A 21,366-nucleotide genomic window follows, 5' to 3' on the forward strand; every position below is an offset into this window, starting at 1 on the left:
AGCAAACTCCAAAAGTGTAAATAACTCAATGTCCAATTATCTGGGATTCACTCACGATCTTCTGGGCTCCTTCAGGGGGCTTGGGTTACTTCTCTGGCTCCGCCCTCAGTAGCACAGCCAGCTTGTCTTCCAGGCTCCATCGCTGTTGCTATTCTTGGTGGCCCTCCCATGGTACTGGCATCTCCAAAATGTTCGGGTCCCTTGCTACAGTTGGCCTGCACCTCCAGCTGTCACTCAGCTGTGGGAGTTGGCTTCTTTCCATGGTCTGTTCCCTTGAGTGGGATGAGGAGAAAACCTAACCGACAGTAGCTGCCCCCAGAGAGCATCTCCTGGATGCCTCCTGGATGATTGTGTCTAACTGACACAGCTCTAATTAGTCCAGAAGTTCCAAGTTGTATTAGTTCCTTTTGTAGGTGCCACGAAGGAAGAGTTCATTTCAACTTGCAGTTTGAGGCTTGTTTTACTCAGGGTCACAGAATCTGAGCTTGCTTTACCCAGCAGGGCTGCATAATGGGATGATTTGGCCAGGGGCGTGGTTACCAGGTGTTTGGAAGGGGCTACACTTGGCTGTATGTTATGTTGTGCTTTGATCTTGAAACAGGGAGGTCTTTTGCCTCTCTCCTTGACATTGTACAAAAAACCTTTTGGAATAAACCTTGGGGCGACTGGGTATTGACCCAGGGCCCTCTCGAAGCTATTGTGTCTCTCTGTCTTTCTTATTCTATCTATCATTTCCTCATTCCTCTCTCCTTCCCCCAAGAACCCTTCGACAGACTCCCACAGACTATACAGTATGTCATAGGGAAGTCAGGCAAGTAGGAGCAGGAGGCGCTGGTCATATTGCATCCCAGTCAGGAAGGAGAGAGAGAGAGAGAGAGAGAGAGAGAGAGAGAGAGAGAGAGAGAGAGGAGAGAGAGAGAGAGAGAGATACTAGTGTTTGGCTCTATCCCCCACCCCCTTTTCATTTTTCTTTTGAGATAGTGTCTTACTATGTATGTCTTGAAACTTCCTATGTAGACCAGGCTAGTCTTGAATTTACAGAGATCTGTCTCTCTCTGCTGCGACTAGAGGTATGTGTCACACATCAGCTTTCTCTTTCTTTTTTTTTTTTTTTTTTTTTTTGAGACACAGTTTCTTGTGTAGCTTTGAAGCCTGTCCTGGAACTGGCTCTGTAGACCAGGCTGGCATCGAACTCACAGAGATCCGCCTGATTCTGCCTCCCGAGTGCTGGGATTAAAGGCGTGCGCCACCACCGCCTGGCCAGCTTTCTCCTTTTATGCAGGACTCCAGATCAAAGAACAGTCCCACCCACATTTAGGGTGGGATTCCCATTTCAATTTAGCCTAATGTAGAAAATCCCTCAGGTACATGTCCAGAGGTTTGTCTTTCAAGGCAGTGCTAGGCCCTGTCAGGTTGACAACCAATATAAACCATCACACAGGTCACCTCCCTCAGCTTCAGTGTCCAGGTCTGAACCAGGTGCCTGAAGGAAGCCTCTTGTTGCTGTCTGGGAATGGGCCAGAGGGCCTGTCTGAGAAGTCCCTAACAAGGCCAGCTGGGTCATACCCTGGGGGACTAGGTTGGAAAGGTTGTTGGTGAGTTTGGTTCCTATAGGCAGGGGACCGGATGAGAACTCCAGCAGAATAGCTTCCCCTTGACTGTCAGGGCTGGGCAACCTTGACCCTTGATGGGCGGTTTGTTACAGGAATTTTGTTGATGTCGTGGTCCGTTGTCCAGCTGACTAGGGCGTTTGATTCAAGAGATAGAGTTCCCATTCAGCTGGCAGACTCAGGACTAGGGAAAGAGTGGTTCCAGGGAGAAGACGCAGGCCTGGAAGGTTGTGTAGCGGCGTCAAATGGTGGCAGGCATGACGCGGCTGTGGTGACTGTCTCAGGTTCTTATATTTGTCCCCGAGTTTTATTAGATAATAAATGGTAAAAGAAATCACTTCCAGGGTTTGTGAAGCTAGGTAGCCTAATGCTGGTCTCCCGGCCATCATGTGGAGAGCAGGATCCATATGAATGGAAGGCAGGTCTGACAAGTGGTTCCTCTGTGTCCCTGAGACCATTGTGTGCTGACTCGAGACTATAATCTCAGCACTCCAGACACAGAAGCAGGAAGTCCACTCCTAGCCCAAGGCCAGCCGGGTCTACACAGTGAGACCCTGCCTCAAACCCCTCCTCCACCACCACAGCAACAGATTGCTGGAAAGGGTTGGAGACACAGCTCGGTGGTACGGTGTGTGTTCAGCATGCTTGAGGCCCAAAGGTTAATCTCTAGTGTTGAGAACAATTTCTCAGTGAAATCTGTTCAAATGCTGATGTGTATCTGTGTATGGTGGCATAACTATAATCCCAGTTGCTTGGGAAGCTGAGGTGGGATGATGACAAGTTCAAGGCCTAGCTGGGCTCCACAGGGAATTTGAGGTTAGTTTTGACAACTTAGCAAAAGCCTGCCCTCAACTAAAATCATCATCACCATCATCATCACCTTCATCATCCTGCTTCGGTGGCTCGTGCTTGGAATCCCAGCACTTGGGAGGCTGAGGCAGGAGCATCAGAAGGTCAATGTCATCTTCAGTTACAGCAGTTAAGGCCAGCCTGGTCTACAGGAGACCTTGTCTCAAACAGCAAACAAACAAGAAAAACTATAGAGGGAAAGCACTCCTTGAAATGAAACCATCTACTTCCGGCCCCCTGAAGGGCCTTTCCAGTCCAGTGAGGGACCCAGACCGTGCCGTGTGCCGGTGGCAAGGTGAGGCCTGTTAGGTGTGGCTCAGTCTTGGGAGGCGAGCTGGGATGGCAGGCAGCGCCTGCGCAGGTGAATCACCTGGTTTCCTGGATCCTGGAAAATTGTGCCCCAGGCGTTTTTTCTAGGCTGTTCTTTGAAGTCTTAAAGATGAAAGCTTTGCAAACCATAGCCACTCCTCACTGCAGTAGAGGTGGCAGCGCTCTAATCGGGGAGAGGAGGAGCCTGCTCCCTGGGGTGGGAGTGGGGCAGAAGTGAAGAGAGGGCCGAGGGGTGAGGTGGAGTGGGCAGAGGGGTACCATTTCAGCTCACCTTGTGGAGACAAGCCCCAGACCCTGCTGTCTTCCTGACAGAGACTTGTTGGGAAAAAAAAAAATCCCTACCTGCACCAGCCTGCTGCACCTGAAACATTTAGGGTACATTGCCCTCACCCACTGATGTTTGGCAATGGATCCTTGTGTTTTTGGAGGTCACAAGGCTGAGCTTAGATCTGTGTGGTGAAGTATCCTTCCCCCAAAGCTAATAATGTCCCAGGTGGAGAAAGACATTGGCTCTGATAGGTATGAATTAGTCAATTGCTTAAGTGGTAATTAATCGTGTTCTTTCAGGATTTTGAATTTATCTTGGGGTACCAATCAGTTCCTGGGGGTTTCCTTGGCATAGTCCAGACCGTATGGCCACTGCTGAACTATGTCTGGGCTAGCAGCCACACAGAAAGCAGAGTAACCAAACCCTTCCTCTATTAAAGGTTGCACAGATTATGTGTCCCACTTTTAAAATGTTCTGGCCACTTGAACACAGCATATTAGAGAGCTTTAAAGAATAGGCTTAATTTCAAATGCAATCGGGAAATTCTCCCTCTTATTCAATTTGAATTTGCTTTTTTGAGAATTCATTTCACACCTAATATTTCAGGGATGTCTAACTGCTTGGCTGATCTTTGCAGGGAGCTGTTGGGGGTGCCAGGCCGGGAGAGGACTGGTTGGTGTGACCGGGAAGGCCTGATGACGTGCGGAAAGGGGAGCCTCTGTTTTCTGGCATTAAATATTAACACTGGGTATTAATGATGAAGGCTGCCAGTTTCTTTCACTGTGTCTGTTCGAGTGCCTTTCCCTGGCCTGCAAGCCTACCAGGTCTCGGGCCCCTTCCTGCCCACGCAATGTGCTTACAGCCCTTGTGCTCCTGGGTCAGGAAAGGTAAGGAAAACATGGTTGTGTTGTCACCCGGGGAGGCAGGACCCGCAGCTGGTCACTGTGCACCCCAGTCTCAGGTCATTGTCCTCCCCGCAGACAGGAAAGCAGACGAGGTAGTGGGGAAAGAAGCAGGTGGGTGCATGGGTGCAATGGACCCTGGGCCAGGGCTGAGGAGGACGTTCCAGGCTCCCTGAGGTCTCTGAGGAGAGCAGCTAGGCTGAAGACAAGGAGGAAGGAGCTTGCACATGGCCCTCACCGTCTCAGGTTCTCTTCTCATGCCTGCCACCTCTAGGCTTTAGCTGAACAGTGTCAAGGCCTCAGAAAGAGTAAGAGGTCGCAATGGCCATGCCACACATAATCTGTCCACACAGGCCTGACCCTCACCATTTGTGGCCATCCTTTTTTCCCAGCATGCTCCCGCACTAGTCCCTCTGCAAGCTCCGCTCTGGTGACCTGTGAAAAAGGGAGGTCAAGGCAGCTCTGGACTCACACTCGGGGGAACTGGACTGACTGGAGCCTGAGACTGGAGACAGTAACGGAAATCTTTAGCTCTTATGGGGTGGAATTTAGAAGGAATTGCTAGGAGATCACCTCCATTTCCCACACTTAGATTAGGAACAGAATTGTCTTCACTTGGCATTTCCCCTTTCTCGCCTCTCTGTCCACCATGGAGACAAATAGAGGACAAGAACAGAGATGTAGATCCGTTAAGATTTCTCTTACTACTTTAACTATGTATGTGTGTGTTTGTGTGAGGGTATGCATACTTAAGTGTTGGTGCCTGCAGAAGCCAGAGGCGTCGGATCCACTGGAGCTGGAGTTATGGCATTGTGAGCTGCCTGACACGGATACTGGGAACTTAACTAGGGTCCTCTAGAAGAGCGGTACACACTCTTAACTGCTGAGCCATCTCTCCAGCCGTTTCCCTCCCTCTCTCCCTCCCTCTCCACCCCCCTCCTTCCTTATATTAACAACATCCTCCTTCCTCAGCCTCCTAAGTGCTAGAATTACAGATTCGGGCCATCACATTCAGCTTCTGTGGCACATTGAAATAACATCCTTGGAGTGAATCGGGCTTTGCAGGCATCCACAGGGATCTAGTCCACTTGGAAGCAGGGGCTAGAGCTTTAAGACCAGGTCACACTTTGCGCTCAGATGTAAAAGAAGAAACTCATTCATTCTGAAGAAGGCCGACACTTGCTCCCAGGAAAACAGCCCCTCGCAGAAATGTTCCGGTTACTGGACTTGGACAGCTTGTGGGCTCTTGTGGTGAGGAGCTAAGTTTCCAGCCCAGACATCCTAGCTCAGCTGGCTGCTTTTTGCTTCCACTCAGCAGCCTTCTGGGCTGGCTGCTGCCTGGCTCTGCCTGGAGGTTAGGCACAGCTGGAATGGAGTGGGAGGCGGTGCCGGAAGGCTCCACCAATAGTGATAATTAATTTGGCTTCTGGTCGCCTTGCACCTCTCATTTGAGGTTATACAGGTGCTTCAGACATTAATTAATTAGGCCTCTTGTACCTCCTGTGGGGTTTGGACAGATGTCTGATTCCAGGGGTTTCCTGTGACCAGGGCAGAGCAACTGTGGCTTGGGTGGACAGTGAAGGAAGTACCATGCCACATGACCTGTCGGTCACTGCTAGGGCAGAGGTCTAGGCAGATGGGGATTCAGATCGTGATGGCACTCTAGGACTTCTCTGCAAGCTCCTGGCTTTGCTTCGTCCCCAACATGGCCCTCTGTGGAGCCTCCAGTGGGCCAGGGAACATTGTACTGACTCTGGAACCTGCATGGTGACTCCTGCTGTTCCAGTCATGGACTTACCCACAGAACATGAGTACCCAGCATCGAGGCTTTCCTTGTGGTACAAGGCCAGGTAAGGGGTGGCAGGTGGGAGAGTATTTTCACAAGCAAAAAAAAAAAAAAAAAGAAAAATGTAAATGAGTAATGGTTTCTGGAGTTTCTCCTCTGAGACTATAACCTAATCAGCTCTAGCTTATAAATAATTGTTCTCAGTAATAATACAGAGCACCATAATAATACAGCCTTATGTGTGTTCAAGAAAGTAGCAATTTATTCCAGGCAAGACCAAGAAAACAAAACAAAACAAAAAGGTTGATTTTATTCATCTTGCTATCTACCCACTGCAGAGATCAAGTAATGAGGAGGAAGCCAATTAATAAGCCCAGGCATCCTGGAGGTCTTTGATGAGTGCCTCTGGCATGCCCAGAAGTCGGGGTTGGGGTTCCAGAAAGGAGACTGTATAAAGAAGCCCTGAGAACTGAGAATATTTCTGCAGAGATAAGCCTGAAATTCACACTGTACTTGTTTTCCTTAAAATGAGCAATTGAGACAGACACAATGGCTTGACATTCAGCATCCATTTCAACCTCTTTTAGGCAGTTAAATAATACATGCCTCAGACTCCCTTGCAGCTAGGGTTCTAGGTATGAGGAGGTTCCATCAAGCTGATGTTTTATGAGACTTGAATTTGGTTTTGAAAAATGATGATGATGATGATGATGATGATGATGATGATGATGATGATGTTGATGGCGTGTGTGTGTGTGTGTGTGTGTGTGTGTGTGTGTGTGTGTATGCATGCTATATGTTGCTGCTGTGGCCATGGCTGAAGCCACATGGTTTTCAAGCTGGTAGTGGTAACTTCCAGTTGTGGATCCCTGATGGTGGCAGCTCAGTTGCATGAGAGGCTTTGGGAGACTTTTCTGAAAACTCAGCATGGAGTGGGCCTCTACAGCTTTCCAAATAATACTGTTAGCATCCTAATAACACCTCAAGTTTTTCTACTTTTGACGTGGATTCTGTTCTCTACAACTGACCCCTGACCCACAGCAGATTTGCTCACTCGTGTATCCACATCCTCTGCCCCTTCCACCCTCACCATCCTATCAACTCCTTCTCACAGAGATGATTCCAGGTCAAGCCTCGGCTCTGACGTCATCTCCTCTATGCATTTTCTGAGATGCGGCCTGCCTTTTCCGTCCCATAGCACCCAGTGTTCCCCACCTTAGTGCCTCCTCTGCATTGGATGCTCAGCATCTTTTCCCCCTGTCAACAGTCAGGGCGGCGTCTTTTCTCTGTGTAACTGATGTTGAGCCAAGTTCCATCACGCAGTAGGTACTCAGGAAACTTGTTAAAATTGTAACAATTACGTTCATTTATTGTGTGTGTGTGCCACTATGGATGTGGATGTGTGTGGGTGTGCATATGCCACTGCACATGTGGAGGTCAGAGGACTACTTTCGGGAGTTGGTTCTTTCCTTTCACACATGGATTCTAAAGACTGAACTCAGGTCATCAGGCTTAGCAGCAAACCCCATTGCTCCCTGAGCCATCTCACTGACCTAAGAATGCTTTTTCCTTGAGAAAGAAAACAACACAAGGCAGATGTAGTTTAGACTTCGCTTCAGTAGGCGACAGAGGCATGTTGCTTAGAGTGAATGGTGATATCTGGAGGAGCCCCCTTCCTGGATCTGGCTTTCTCTTAAATGTGGGCTGGTCTGGAGAGGTGGCTCAGCAGTTAAGAATTCACACTGCTCTTCCAGACAATCACAGTAAAGTTCCCAGCACCCATACTGAATGGCTCACAACCACCTGTAACTCCAGCTCTGGGGAATTCGACGCCCTCTTCTGGTCTCTTTGGGTATCTGTACATATGTACACATTCATGCATAAAACATTATTATTTTTTAAAGAATGGATCTCTAACTCACTTTGTTTAATTATTTTTTAAAATTTCTGTGCATTGGTATTTTTGCCTGCATTCCTGTCTGTGTGAGGGTGTCAGATCCTCTGGAACTGGAGTTACAGACAGTTGTGAGTTGTCATGTGGGTACTGAGAATTGAACCCAGGTCATCTGGAAGAACAGCCAGTGCTCTTAACTGCTGAGCCATCTCTCCACCCCACTAAAAAATTATTTTTTAACATGAGCAGGACTTCATTGCTGTTTCCTTGAGTACTTGAGTTGGGAAATGCTGAGTTCAGCAAAGGAAAACAGGTTTCTCCACTACAGGGCTTCTCAGGGCCTTTAATATGCTAATATTCACTGGGACTCAAACAAGGACAGACATACATGCAGAATGTCTTTTTGTCTGTTGCTTCAACAACTTGAAAAACAAATTACTGTAAAGCCTCAAGGATTCCTAGATAAGCTCCCAAGAGCTAGTCCCCAAGCCTCATCTCCTGGAAAGCTTATTGGCCAGAGGGCAATGTCAACAGTCCAGCGGGTCACCCTACTCGTAATAGGAGGTCTTTGCAAAGGTCCATGAAAGAGACTTGGATTGGATTTGGGTTAGTTAGTGGTGAAGAATTTGGGGCCCCCAGGCAGTCTACCCCAGTGTGTCACCAAGTTCCAGGTGACCCAGGCCAGCCTTTGTGCCTGTAAGCTTCGAGACAGTGCAAGCTGGGGTAGGGATGTTTCAGAGAGGGCTCGCCAGTGTGGCTCCTGCTGAGCAGGTGGACTTCCAGTAGTGCAGACTCTTAGGACCCCAAAGGCAGCGGTGGCAGCCCAGCAGGCAGGAGGGTCAGCAGTTTGAGGCCAGTCTAGGTTACATGGCCAGGCCTGCCTGTCTCAAAACAGAAACAACAAAATCACCGCTCTAACAATGGCTCAGGTGTGGCTAGTAACCAAGCACATACCCTGGGCTGCATCCTCAGCACCAGAAAAAAAAAATCATTCCATTGTGGGGAGACTCTTCTCTCTCTTTCCCTCCTTCTCCCCCCCCCTCTTTCTTTCCTCCCCTTCCTCTCTCTCCTTACCCTCCCTTTCTTTTTCTCCCCCTTGGGGTCTTTATCAGCTCTTCCCATGATTCAACTCTTCAATTCCATGGCAAGGATAATTCTTTGTGTCACCATTCTTGGGGTGGGGAGCAGAGCCTTCAGGAAGCATTACTTTCAGGAACTCTGCTGTGTGGGGGAAGTACATTTTTCCTGTTCAGTTCCTCCAGGAAGGCCTTTGATGAGGGCTTGACCTTGGGATGGCTTTCTTTTTCTAAGGCATGGGGTCACTTGGCCTTCTTCCTGAGCTCTAGACTCAGAAGCTATCTTCTGTCCCTAGTGACTCATGACCCCTGGGGCCAGCATATCTGGATGCCTGCATGTGCCACAGGGAGAGGAAGGGGGAACTGTTGGCCAAGTCTCTGCTTTTTTTTTTTTTTTTTGCCAGCCTGGCTCCATTATCCTAAGGGCTCCAGTCCACATGGAAAGAGCATGTGGAGGCCCTGCAGGGGTGGGCGTGGGGTTTCCTGCAGCCTGCTGCTTCTTGTCCACGTGAACCCAGAATGACAAGAGCTGGCCCTTCTAACTTGCTGTCAGGGGTTGGCTCCTGTCTGTCAAAGCTCACTGGACACCCTGGTAAATGTCCATGGTTTTGGGAGTGGGTGGACTCTGGGAAGGGATGCCTCTGGGAAGGGGGAGGCCTATGGCTTGGGAGTCCCAGTGGGACCCGTAAATTTAGCCTTGTTAAGAAAACCTTAAGAATGGTAAGGTTGAAGGTGACTGGCTACAGGAGCACAAGGGGGTGCTGGCTTCACAAGAGGCCTGGGACAGACAAGAGGCCCTGCCACCAGGACCAGTGGGCGTGGTGTGGAGACTTAGACAGGGTTAGCCACCCCTGCTAAGGCCGGAGATGGCCCATCCAGCAGGAACTCCTTTCCCCTTCGGGACAGGGCTCACCTGGAAATTTATTGTGATTGCACCAGAAACAAATGCAGTAAAATTAATGTATTAAAAATATACTGAAAGGAGGGGCTGGAGAGATGGCTCAGCAGTTAAGAGCACTGGCTGCTCTTCCAGAGGTCCTGAGTTCAATTCCCAGCATCCACATGGTGGCTTACAACCATCTGCAATAAAATCTGATGCCCTCTAAAAAAAAAAAAAAAAAAAAAATATACTGAAAGGAAATGCTGGGCCATTGGCTCTTAGAAAAACCAATAGCCGGCAATTATAGACAATTTACATTTTTTTATACCTTTTTTTGGTGTATAATTTTTCCAGTTTTCTACAGTGGCTACATGCTATTGTTAAGTAGTCGAGGGAGAAAGTGACACAGAAAAGAGTAACAAGAATGGTACAATCATTTTTTGAGAAATAATTGTTCTATAATGCACTGCACAGTATATTCAATAGAATTTCAGTTTCATAAAACAAAAGTTTATAGGGAAAGACTGAAGGACATAAAATTGTTATCAGTGTTTATCTCTGGAAGTGTGATTCATTTAATTTTCTTTCTCTTTTTATCCTTTCGGAAGGAACATATTACTTTTTGAAATTACGAAAAGGCAATTGAAAAATGGATCTATTTCCATTTGTACACGGCATTGATTGACAGCAGGGCCATAAGGACGGAGTAAATCAGTTCCTGGTTTGGCTCCCCCAGAGCTCAGGGGAGGTCAACAACCTGTGAGGGTACAAACTCTCGACCTGCCTTGGGGTCATGGCAGTGGGGAGTCAGGGTCTCAGAGGGTATAAAGACCTTGGCTTAGCCCAAAGTGTTAGTTTGAGGAGGCAGCTACAGAAGGCACCTTCAAATTGGACTTGGGAGGATGAGAAAGGCTTCCTGAGATGAGGAACACTGGTGGGAGGGTAAGGCAAAGGCCCTGAGGCAGGATGGAGAGAGATCCTGTGCAGCTGTAGGGCCAGGAAATCTGGAAATGAGGGCCACACAAACAAGACTGGCTTCCAGAGCAACATACTGAGTGCTGTTTGCCATCTCCTGCCTCTCTGGACAGGGCTTTCAGAGGCCCTCTTCCCTGTTGCCTCCTGACATGCCACTGACCTCTCAGTCTCATTTCTGCAATGCCTAATAGTCCTGCTCTGCCGGGGTCATCAGAACCATACTTAAGCAGGACATCTGTACATAGGAAGGTGAATGAGTATTACTGCTTGTATGTACAAATATAATCATTTCCCATGTCTGTAAGGTTACCTTGTTGAGTGAAACACGCCATTAGTGAGCTTTTTCAAATCCCTACCTGTTAAAGAGTCTGACTTATTGATTGTATTAATTGCTGGAACCCTGGGCTCTGCACACACTAGGCAAGCACTCTACCACAGAGTCACACTTCCACACATCTGGGACCTTGTAAGAAGTGGGCTTTCAACCTGGGCTTACCTAGGGAGTTTGAGGCCAGTCTAGGTTCCATAACGAGACTTTGTCTTCAAAACCAACCAACCAACCAACCAACCAACCAACCAACTAACCAACCTACCAATCAACCAACCAAACAAACAAACAACAAGGTTGGCAAGATGACTCAATAGATAAAGACACTTGTCTTGATAAAGTCTTGATAAATTGAGTTCAATCCCAGGACTCACATAGTGGAAGAAGATAAACAACTTCCACAACTCTGATTTCCGTATATGTTCTATAACATGTGAGTGCCCACACTTTTATAGACACATACCCAAAATAAATAAACGGAATAAAAAGTTTTGTTTGGAGTGTTTTGGGGGACTAGTGGTGTAGTACTTTGGTAGTATGTGCAAGGTTCTGTGGTTCATCCCCACTTCCTCAGAAAAAATAAAGACTCTTAAAAATCAGGCTTTTAGCCAGTGGTGGTGGCGGCAGCGCTGCATGCCTTTAATCCCAGCACTCGGAAGGCAGAGCCAGGCTGATCTCTGTGAGTTCGAGGCCAGCCTGGACTACCAAGTGAGTTCCAGGAAAGGCGCAAAGCTACACAGAGAAACTCTGTCTCGAAAAAACAAAACAAAACAAAACAAAACAAAAAAAAAAAAAAGAAAGAAAAAATCAGGCTTTTAGCTAGACATGCTGGGTAGCCCCCATGTGCTGGGAGAACTGCTGGCTTCCAATTAAGGTGTGCCAGGTTCTTTTGGAATGCCAACCAATTGCCTGGATGATGTGTTTCTATCACAACTCCAGCATCTTTCCATGTCCCTACCCCTTATAGATTTGTACTGGAGCCCCTGAGCTCTGGGACAAAGTTTTCAAATGTCCCTTGCAGCAACCTGAAGCTTTTGCTGGTGACCATGTTTGAAGGAAATGCTGAGGTGGGATGGTTTGAGGGCAAACAGGCTGTTCTGTCCACCTGTTCCTTCTCGCTGCTGTGGGGAAATCTTGGTGCAAGGTTTAGAGCTGGAGCCACCTCAGTGACACAAAGAGGATGGGGAGGTTTGGCTTTGTCCAAAATCGATTTCAGGAAACATTTGTTACATTCCTGAGCCTGCATAAACTGTGGATGGCTGCACCTTCTCTTTTGCCTCCTTCTATTATGCAGAATGCTGGGATTTCCCAGACTCCCTTGCAGCTATGGTATCTGTGTGACCAGGATCTGGTCAATTACATGTAAGTGAAAGAAGCCGGAGGGCAATAGTGATTTATTTTATTGTTATTATTGTTTGTGTGGTGCTGGAGTTTGAACCCAGGGATGCACACATGCTATGCAAGGGCTCCACTGCTCAGTTACACCTCGAGTCCTACAACTGAGTCTTCAAGAAAGCTTTTGCTAAAGGGCCACCTCAGCTGACATGCCACTTTAACCTTTTATCCTTCTTCTTCCCTCTATCTTCCTGTCTGGAATGCAGACTTCCTGCCTGGAGATGCAGCAGCTATACCCTGATGATGAGAACAAAAGCTACATGCTGAGGGTGCTAGAAGAGGAAGGAAGAGAGAAGCAATCTGGTCTTTAAGGAATGTGGTGGGCTGCTGTCACTAGTCTTAGAAAGCCTCCCTTTGTATGTAGCCAACAGTTCCCTAACTTGTTGAGGCCACATTTCTTTCTTTTCTTTTCTGTCTGTAATTGAGGAAATTCTAATATAACGCAGCACATGATTTTATTCTTAGGACAACTTAACGGGCTAGAGATTGCCTCTGTGTTTCACAGACAAGGCGTCTCTTAGGCTGGGAAGGCTCCAACAAGCCAGGCCAGACAGCTGGTCAGTTGCACAGTTAGGATAGAGGTGTGGGACCAGCCAGTGTTAAAGCCCTTTCTAGACTCTTTCTGACTTGTTCCCTTCATGTGGTAGAGAGTTCACCACGGCTGCTCTGTGGGGAAGCCAGTCTATTAGGCAGCCAGGAGATACAAGCAGCAGGTTTCTTGTTTCATTTTGTTTGAGACAGGTTCTCATTTGGTAGCACAGGCTGGCCTGAAATTCACTATGTAGACCAGGCTGGCCTCAAACTTTAAACAATCTTCCTGCTCCAGCTTCAAGCCTCCCTAGTGCTGGGATTCCAAGTGTATGCCCTCTAATCTGGCTGCATATTCCTCAGTATGGCAATGAATTTTCTTGCCATGACCACAAATGTACTCTCTGTCATGGGCTAAACTATGCTCATTTCAAATTCTTCTAACTTCTAGGGCCTCCAAATGTCACCTTATCTGGAGACAGGGTCATTACAGAGGTCATCAGATTCAAATGAGATCATTAGCTTGGGTCCTAGTCCAACACAGCTGGCTGGCCTTGGCTGTGTCCTTGTAAGAAGGGACACAGAGGGAGGAGGGTGTGATGAGCCACGAGTGGAGAAGTCTGGCTCTCTAGGGTATCTTGATCTTGAACTTCTGTCTGCCAGAGCTGAGGAGGGGAGAGAGGGCTGAGGAGTTCTCGAAGTCTACTCAGAATGGTTGCTCTGCTTGGGAGCTTTGGAATGAACCCAGGGATTCTCCTTGCTATTTGCTCGAGGATGACCTCGGAGGTGCTGGGGCTACAGGTGTGCACCATCACTCTCCATGGATGCAGTGCTTAGGATTGATGTTAGGGTGCCTGCTACGTGCTAGGCAAGCACTCTAGCAATTGAGCTCTATCCCTAGCCCCTCAGGAAAGTGTGCCCTTTCTGTATCAGGTAGAGTGATTTGAACTGCTTGTGACAGCAAACCTCACCATGGCTTAATGGAGAAAGAATGACAGAGTTGATCCTAGTTAGCTGTAGTAACAGGCAGGGAGCTGAGGTAGCTACGAAATCCAGCAGTAGAGTGAGCTTCAGGAGGCGTTCATTCAGGCCTGGAGTTCTGTATTCCCACCTGAGCAAGTCCTGACTGTGTCTGTTATCTTGCTCTTCATCTGAATATCCTCTGTGTTTTTCTAACAGGATACTCCAGTCTGGGGAGTTGGTAATGAAAAGGGATTATTGGCTCATAGTTCCGCAGGCTGGGCAGTCCAGTTTCAAGACACTGGTAAAGCTATGTCTGCCAAGACCATGGCCTCTGCTTCCCAGAGGGAGCCTCAAGGCTGTGTCTTCAAAGGACACTGCCTCTCGCATGGAGGGAGAGTGGGAGGAAGGGGAGAAACCCTTCTCAAAAACTCTTAGTGGCAGTTTAGGTTTGATATGGTATGTTCTCCACAGGCTCCCGTGTTTGGACACTTGGTCCCCAGCTGGTGGTTCCTAGCTGGTGGTACTGTTTGGGGCAAGCTGTAGAACCTTGGGGACATGGGTCTTGGCTAGTGCACATAGGCCATGGGGATGGGCCTGGTGGGTTTTAGTCCCACCCTACTTCCTGTCCCATACCTGCTTCCTGATCCACCAAGATGTGAACAAGCTGTGCCATGACCTTCCACTGCCAGCAACAGGGCTGCAACCGATTCCATGCCTTCCCCTATCACCATGAACTGATCTCCTACCCAACCATGAACCAGAACAAATCCATTTTCCCTTACATTGTTCCTGTGACAGTGATGAAAAAGTAACTAATAAAGACATTGATCCACTCATGAGGGTGTCACTTCATGGCTGAAAAGTTTTTTTTTTTTTTAAGATTCATTTTTTTTTTGAATGCCAAATGCCGTTTATTGAAGGAGGGAAAAGTTCTCAATGCTGTTCTAATGACGATTACCGTTTACCCCCTGCCCACCCCATGCATGCATTCATGTGTCTGAATGTTTGAGTTCGGGCACACATATGCCATGGCATGCTAAGTGCTTTACCCTCTGGGCTGTCTTTCTCAGTCCCTTCATGTTTCTTCTTCTTCTTCTTCTTCTTCTTCTTCTTCTTCTTCTTCTTCTTCTTCTTCTTCTTCTTCTTCTTCTTCCTCCTCCTCCTCCTCCTCCTCCTCCTCCTCCTCCTTCTCTTTCTCCCCCTCCTCGTCTTCCTTCTCCTCCTCATTATTATTATTATTATTTTATAAGGCATCATGACACATACCTTTAATCCTAGCACTTGGGAGATAGAATCAGGTGGATCTCTATGAGTTCTTAACCAATCTGGTCTACATTGTGAGTTCCAGGGCAGCTAGAGCTACATAATACAGAGAACTTATCTCAAAAACTCACCTTCACATTTCTTTTTCTCTTTTTCTGTGCATGCATGTGCACACCTGGAGGTCAGGATAAGTTGCAGGAGTTGATTTTGTTCTACCTTGTGGGTTCTAGGAATCAAACCCATGTCATCAAAGCCTTGTGGTGGCAAGTGCGTCCATCTGTTGAGCCATCTGGGCAACCCCTTCTTGTCTCTCTTTTGCTTTCTCTTCTCTGTCCTTTCCAGGGGTGCTGCAGAAGCAGGTGGCACTGGCGACACGCAGCCCTCTTCTCACTCCTGACCCTCTTAGGTTGTAGACGGCCTTCGGCCCTGGATCCACTGGGGCAGCTGGAGCAGTTTCCTGACCTCCTGAGGGCTGCCTTCAAATGAGCTCCCTTGCCAGGGAACTGGCAAGGGAGGCTGTGGAAAAGGCTTCTTGGCAATAACCCTCCGTATTCTTAACCCAAACGAGTATCCCCAGGTGAACGGAGTTTGGTATATGAGGCTTACTGCAAAACCTCATGAGAGATGGGGGAAGGGACTATCCCTGGCCTGGGGCTGTTGAAGCTGGTGATAGGGTCACAGCTCTCTTTATGCAATTCTCTGGACTTTCGCACACATCTAAATTACATAATATAATTTCTTAAAAAGACACTTTCCCCAGTAAAACCCATAGTCTCCACCTCCCTCTGTCTTTCCTTGCTGTTGGCCTTCTGAAAATCATTGTGTCAGGCACACTGCATCCCGGAGACTTTAAAAGCAATATCTTCTGACCATAATGTCAGGCTAACACAAGATTATTAGTAACTCATACGAGATGCAGAAGCAGTAATCTTGCTTTGCCGCTTACTGTAGTGACTTAATGGTTGTATATTTTATCCTGAAGCGTGGAAAATGAATACCAAAAGCATATACTCTAACACAAAAGCTATTATTTTTAACATTTAACTTTATATAGAGTATGAAAGTGTTGACTTTCATCTGGTAAGCAGGGAGACTAAATTGTATTGTTTTAGAGGAATAACTCTACAGCCCAAAGTGGCACCTTTCGCTCCAGGTTGAATATACCTGGGCTCCCCAACAATGAGAAGTTAGGGTGACCAAGGAAGAGGAACTAGTAGTATTTCTGCAAAGAGCTATTCATCCTCAGGAATGATATTTCAGTGCCTGGTTTGGGATGGACTCTTTCCAAAAAAGGCACCAGTTCAAACATTGCTCTTAAGTCAAACATGCTCTCCAGTTTCCACATGACCATCAGTCCCAACATGTCCACCATGGCTGCCAATTAGAGTTGTTGACCATCCCCAGGGATGCTGCTGTTCTCTGATTTGTTCCTTTCCTTTCCTTTCCTTTCCTTTCCTTTCCTTTCCTTTCCTTTCCTTTCCTTTCCTTTCCTTTCCTTTCCTTTCCTTTCCCTTCATCCCCTTATCCACCCCTATCTGTCTTTCCTGTAGATAGTATCTCAGGGATGGAATGATAGCTTAGCACTTCAAGTTGTCTTAGTCCTTGTTCTAGTGCTGTGAAGAGCTGCCATGAACGAGGCAACTTACAAAAGAAAGCATTTAATTGGGGATTTGCTTATGTTTCAGAGGGTGAGCCCATGGCCATCATGGTGGGGAGCATGGGAGCAGTAGCTGAGGGAGCTTACATCTTATCCACAAGCAGCAGGCAGAGAGAGATAGAGAGATACAGAGATAGAGATATAGCTAGCTAGCTAGATGATAGATAGATAGATGATAGATAGATAGATGATAGATAGATAGATAGATAGATAGATAGATAGATAGATAGATAGATAGACAGATAGACAGATAGACAGATAGATAGATAGATAGATAGATAGACTGGGCCTGGTGTGGACTTTTGAAACCTCAAGCCCACCCCCAGTGACACACCTTCTCCAACAAGGCTAAACCTCCTAATCCTTTTCAAACAGTTCTACCAACTAAGGCCCAAGAATTCAAATATATGAGCCTATGGGAAGCATTCTCATTAAACCGCTGCAATAACACTTCCTTCTCTTGCAGAGGACCAGAGTTTGGTTCCTAGTACTCATGACAGGTGGCTACAACCATTTGTAACTCTGGCTCCAGGGGATCGATTGCTCTCTTATAGACTCCATGGGCACTGGTACTCATGTACACACACACACACACACACACACACACACACACACACACACACACACTTAACAAAAAGAAAATCTTTAATAACAAAAAAAGAGACAGTGTTTCATATCCTAGGTTGGCTTCCAACTCAGTGTATAGCCAAGGATGACTGAGTGTCTGATCCTTCTGCTCACATGCCCGGGCTCTGGGATCACAGGTGTGGAACATTATGCCTGCTTTATGTGGTGCCGGGGATGGAACCCAGAGCTTTGGACTTGCTAGGCAAGTCCTCTGCCAACTGACCTGTATCCCCAGGCCTGTGCTGAGGTTTCTTAGAGCAAACAGATATGTTAGATGGTGAGGTCTGACACTTTAAAAGGAAAGAGCCAGGAGACCTGTGAACAAGGGCACAGAGACATCCTCCTCCTTGAAAGATAAGTGTAGTGGGTAGCCATTCCAGCTTTGATCTGGAAGTTCCAACCCCCACTGAGGCTTTGGTAACTGTTACGCCTACAAGGCGGGGCCAAGAGAGGACACTGAAGACCCGAGATCCAGATGCGCCGGCTCTCTTGGTGCCCGGACCCTGGATGCTGGAGGTAGACCGAGCAGAGTTCTCCAGAGAACACCGCCGGACTGTGCTACGCCTTTCCCAGACTCTGTAAACTATTCCTTCACTTGTAAGTTACCCCACAAAATAAACCTCCCTTTTAACTACGTGGAGTGGCCTTAATAATTTCACCAATAGATAAGAAACAAGATAAAGTTTTACAATGAAACAGCCAGTCAAGTCTATGATGTTGATTGGCTTGACTCTCCGGGTTCCATTAATGATTGGAGGTTTGTAGAAGCCAGAGCCAGGGCCTTCCAAAAGGTAGGCCATGTCAGGTTTGAGGGGTGTAACAGGTATGCTGAGTGTGACAAACAATGCTGGATGGTATAGGGAAAAGAGGATGGCAGGGGTAGCTTCAGCCTGTCCTTATTTGCAGACTGTCTCTCAGGAAGTCTGGAGACCCCAGGCAGGTATGAGGGCAGGTCTTAGGACCAGGCTTTCTGGAAACAGAGGAGAGCAGAGGGCTTATAGCTTCAGACCTTTAAATGGACACCAGAGTAGAGAACAAAGGCTTGCTCAGGGCTTTGAGGGAAGGGAAAAGCCTTTATGAGGCTTGCAAACACTTTGTACCCTGGAACTGTGACTGTGAGACTCAGGGCCCTTTCAAGGCATTGAGTAAGCTCCTACTGTGTGCAGACAGGTTCCAATGGCCTTGCAGACTCAAGCTTCAAAAGGAGCCAAGGTCCGGGTTCCTCCTTGACCCTAGCCTCACTCACCAACTCTTAGGAATGCCTCTCCCAATCCATAGGGCACAGCTGGGCCTCTGGTAGCTCACGGCTGTGGCTCCTGACCCTCAGATTATTCACCTCCCTTTCTCAGTCACTCCTGTGCTCCAAAACCTCCCGTGGTAACCTCTTCTCTTGACAGAAGCTGTCTTAGTTAGTTTCTGTTGCTGCGAAGAGACACTATGACCACAGCAACCCTTTTAAAGGAATGCATTTAATCAGGGCTGGCTTACAGTTTCAGAGGTTTAGTCCATTATCATCATGGCAGCGTGCAGGCAGACATGGTGCTGGAGAAGGAACTGAGAGTTCTACATCTTAATCCACAGGCAACAGGAAGTGAACTGTGTTGCTGGACTTAGCTTGAGCATAGGAGACCTCAAAGCCTACCCTCACAATGACACACTCCCTCCAACAAGGCCACACCTACTCCAACAAGGCCACACCTCCTAATAGTGCCACTCCCTATGGGCCTAAAGGGGCCATTTTCTTTCCAACCACCGCAGAAGCCCAAGTCATTACCCTGACTCTTGTGGCCTTTTTTCCACCAGAGTTTGCCTCCATACCATCTACTCCCACTCACTCCACTCAAGCCACAAGAGGCTCTCTCTCACCTCAGGGCCTTTGTACCGGTGGCTCCCTCTGTCTGCCACGTTCTTCCTCTAGACACCCTCATGAGTTGCTTCCTCGCCTCCTTACCTCTCCATCCTCATGAGGTCATCCTCAATGACCCTATTTAAATCTCATGCTGCTTTCATTCCCACTTCCTTCATCTCCGACCTACCTCTAGCTGTCACCATCGCCAGTAACAAAGCATCTTCCATGTGTTTCCATTGACTATTTCTCTCTCCTTCTTCAAGAAGATGGTGTGAGAAGGCAGGACCATCCCATCTTTTCATTTATGCCTACATCCCAGAGTTGTAAAAGCCCAGGGGCCCCTGTAAACACTTGCTCAATGAATGAATGAATGAATGAATGCACTCCCTCTTGCACACTTCAACTGTTAGCATTGTTACTGTTACTGTCAGTGTGTGTATGAGTCGGGCTTGGGGAAGTCAGGACAGTTTCGTGCAGTGGGTTCTTTCCTCTGTCTTCACACGGGTTCTGGGCATTGAACCCAGGCTGTCAGGCTTGGCTGCCAAGTGCTTTTGCCTGCTGAGTCATCTTACTGGCCTGGTACCCTTGCGGCTTTGGGCCTTTGCTCTTCTTGGACCCCTCTTCACAGGTTCAAACCTGCCTTGTCCCAGGCAAATTGACTGCCTTTCCTACTCTGCCATTCTACTTGGCAACCACTTCTCTGTGCTAGGTGTCCCCACATTGGGACCCCCCTGGATCTTGTTGCTTGTCCATGTGGCAGCTGGAGAGCCCGACTCCTCTGATCTTGTCTGCTGCCCAGTGTTCAGTCCCATGACCCTTTGTGCCTCTGCCCTATGTCCCTCTGTGTCCCCTGCTATGGAGCAGCCTCTTTCTAGTCTGAAGGCAGTTCTCTGCCTCCTACCATTTCTGGCACTCTCTCCCTTCTAGAGGCTTCTGTCTCTCATATCCATAATCCAAAATCAATAAGGAAATGCCTAACAGCCGAGTGCAGGGATTAAAGAAGGAAAAAAAAAAAAAAAGGAATAAAGGCAAGTCCAGCTTGCTAGCTTCTGTGCAGTATAGCCTCCTCTTACTACCTCATCTCTGCGAATGGTCCAGCCATCCTCTGCGCATTCAAGCTGGAGGTGGGGACCCACTTTGACATCCCATGTCCTCTCCTGTGGTCCTGCTGGTTCACCTTACTTGGTGCTGTCTGGTGGCTTTCTGTGTCTATTCTCCAGCCAGGGCTCTACTTCTGGCCTGCCTCACCCTTCCCCTGGGAGGTTGTGGAAAGTGCTGGACAGGGCCCTTCCGCTGCTGGTGCCAGTGTTTTGAAACCAAATAGGACCTAATTATCCTGCATTCGAGAAGCTCTAGCCAAGAAGAGAGAAGCCACTCAAGGTATTTAAACACAGGGAAATGGGCTTCTCAAGATGCTGGAGTAGCTGAAGAGCCAGATAGGCAAGCTAGAGGTTAGCAGTGACAGCTACATCCCTAGGGCTGGAAGGACAGAGGAAAGGGGACATGCTGGAGAAGCAACTGAGGCAGAGATACTACCCATGGCAGTGTGGGCAGAAATGTGTGCTCTCTCCATCTTTCTGTCCTCTGCTCCCCTGCCAATGATTCTCACTGGCTGAACCTTTATAGAGGCCACTTGAAAAGGAGCCTGGGAAATGTAGTTCCATGTTTTTGAAACAACACAAAGGATGGCGGGGCCTAGATCTAAGGGGAGATTGATAGACGATGCATACTTCTTGGTGAAGAAATCTTCTGGCCAGACGTAGTGGTTCAGGCCTGTAATCACAGCATCCAGGAAGCAGAAACAAGAGCATTACCATGAGTTCCAGACCAGCCTGGGGATACATAGTGAGTTCTAGGGCAATCTGGCTTACAATGTGAGAATTCTGTTTCAAAAAACAACAAAGCAAAACGTCCAGAAACCTTCTGTAGTTCCCCTTATCCATCAGCTCGGAACTCTGGTCTTTCTCCATGCAGTGGGTGGCTTACCTGCGTCTGTCCCAGCATATAAATGCTAACTTTGGATGATAGTTGGACTGCTGTTTCCAGCCTTCACCCGCCTCTGTACATGTTATCATTCAATGTCTTCTGTCCAGAAGTCTTTTCTTTCCAGCCGTGCTTGCACAATCTCCTGTGAAGCCACCACCTTCACGCAGCCTTCCTGACCACCACTTCCGGCTCAGAACACA

The sequence above is a fragment of the Peromyscus eremicus genome, chromosome X, assembly GCF_949786415.1.
Source record: "Peromyscus eremicus chromosome X, PerEre_H2_v1, whole genome shotgun sequence".
Lineage (NCBI taxonomy): Eukaryota > Metazoa > Chordata > Mammalia > Rodentia > Cricetidae > Peromyscus > Peromyscus eremicus.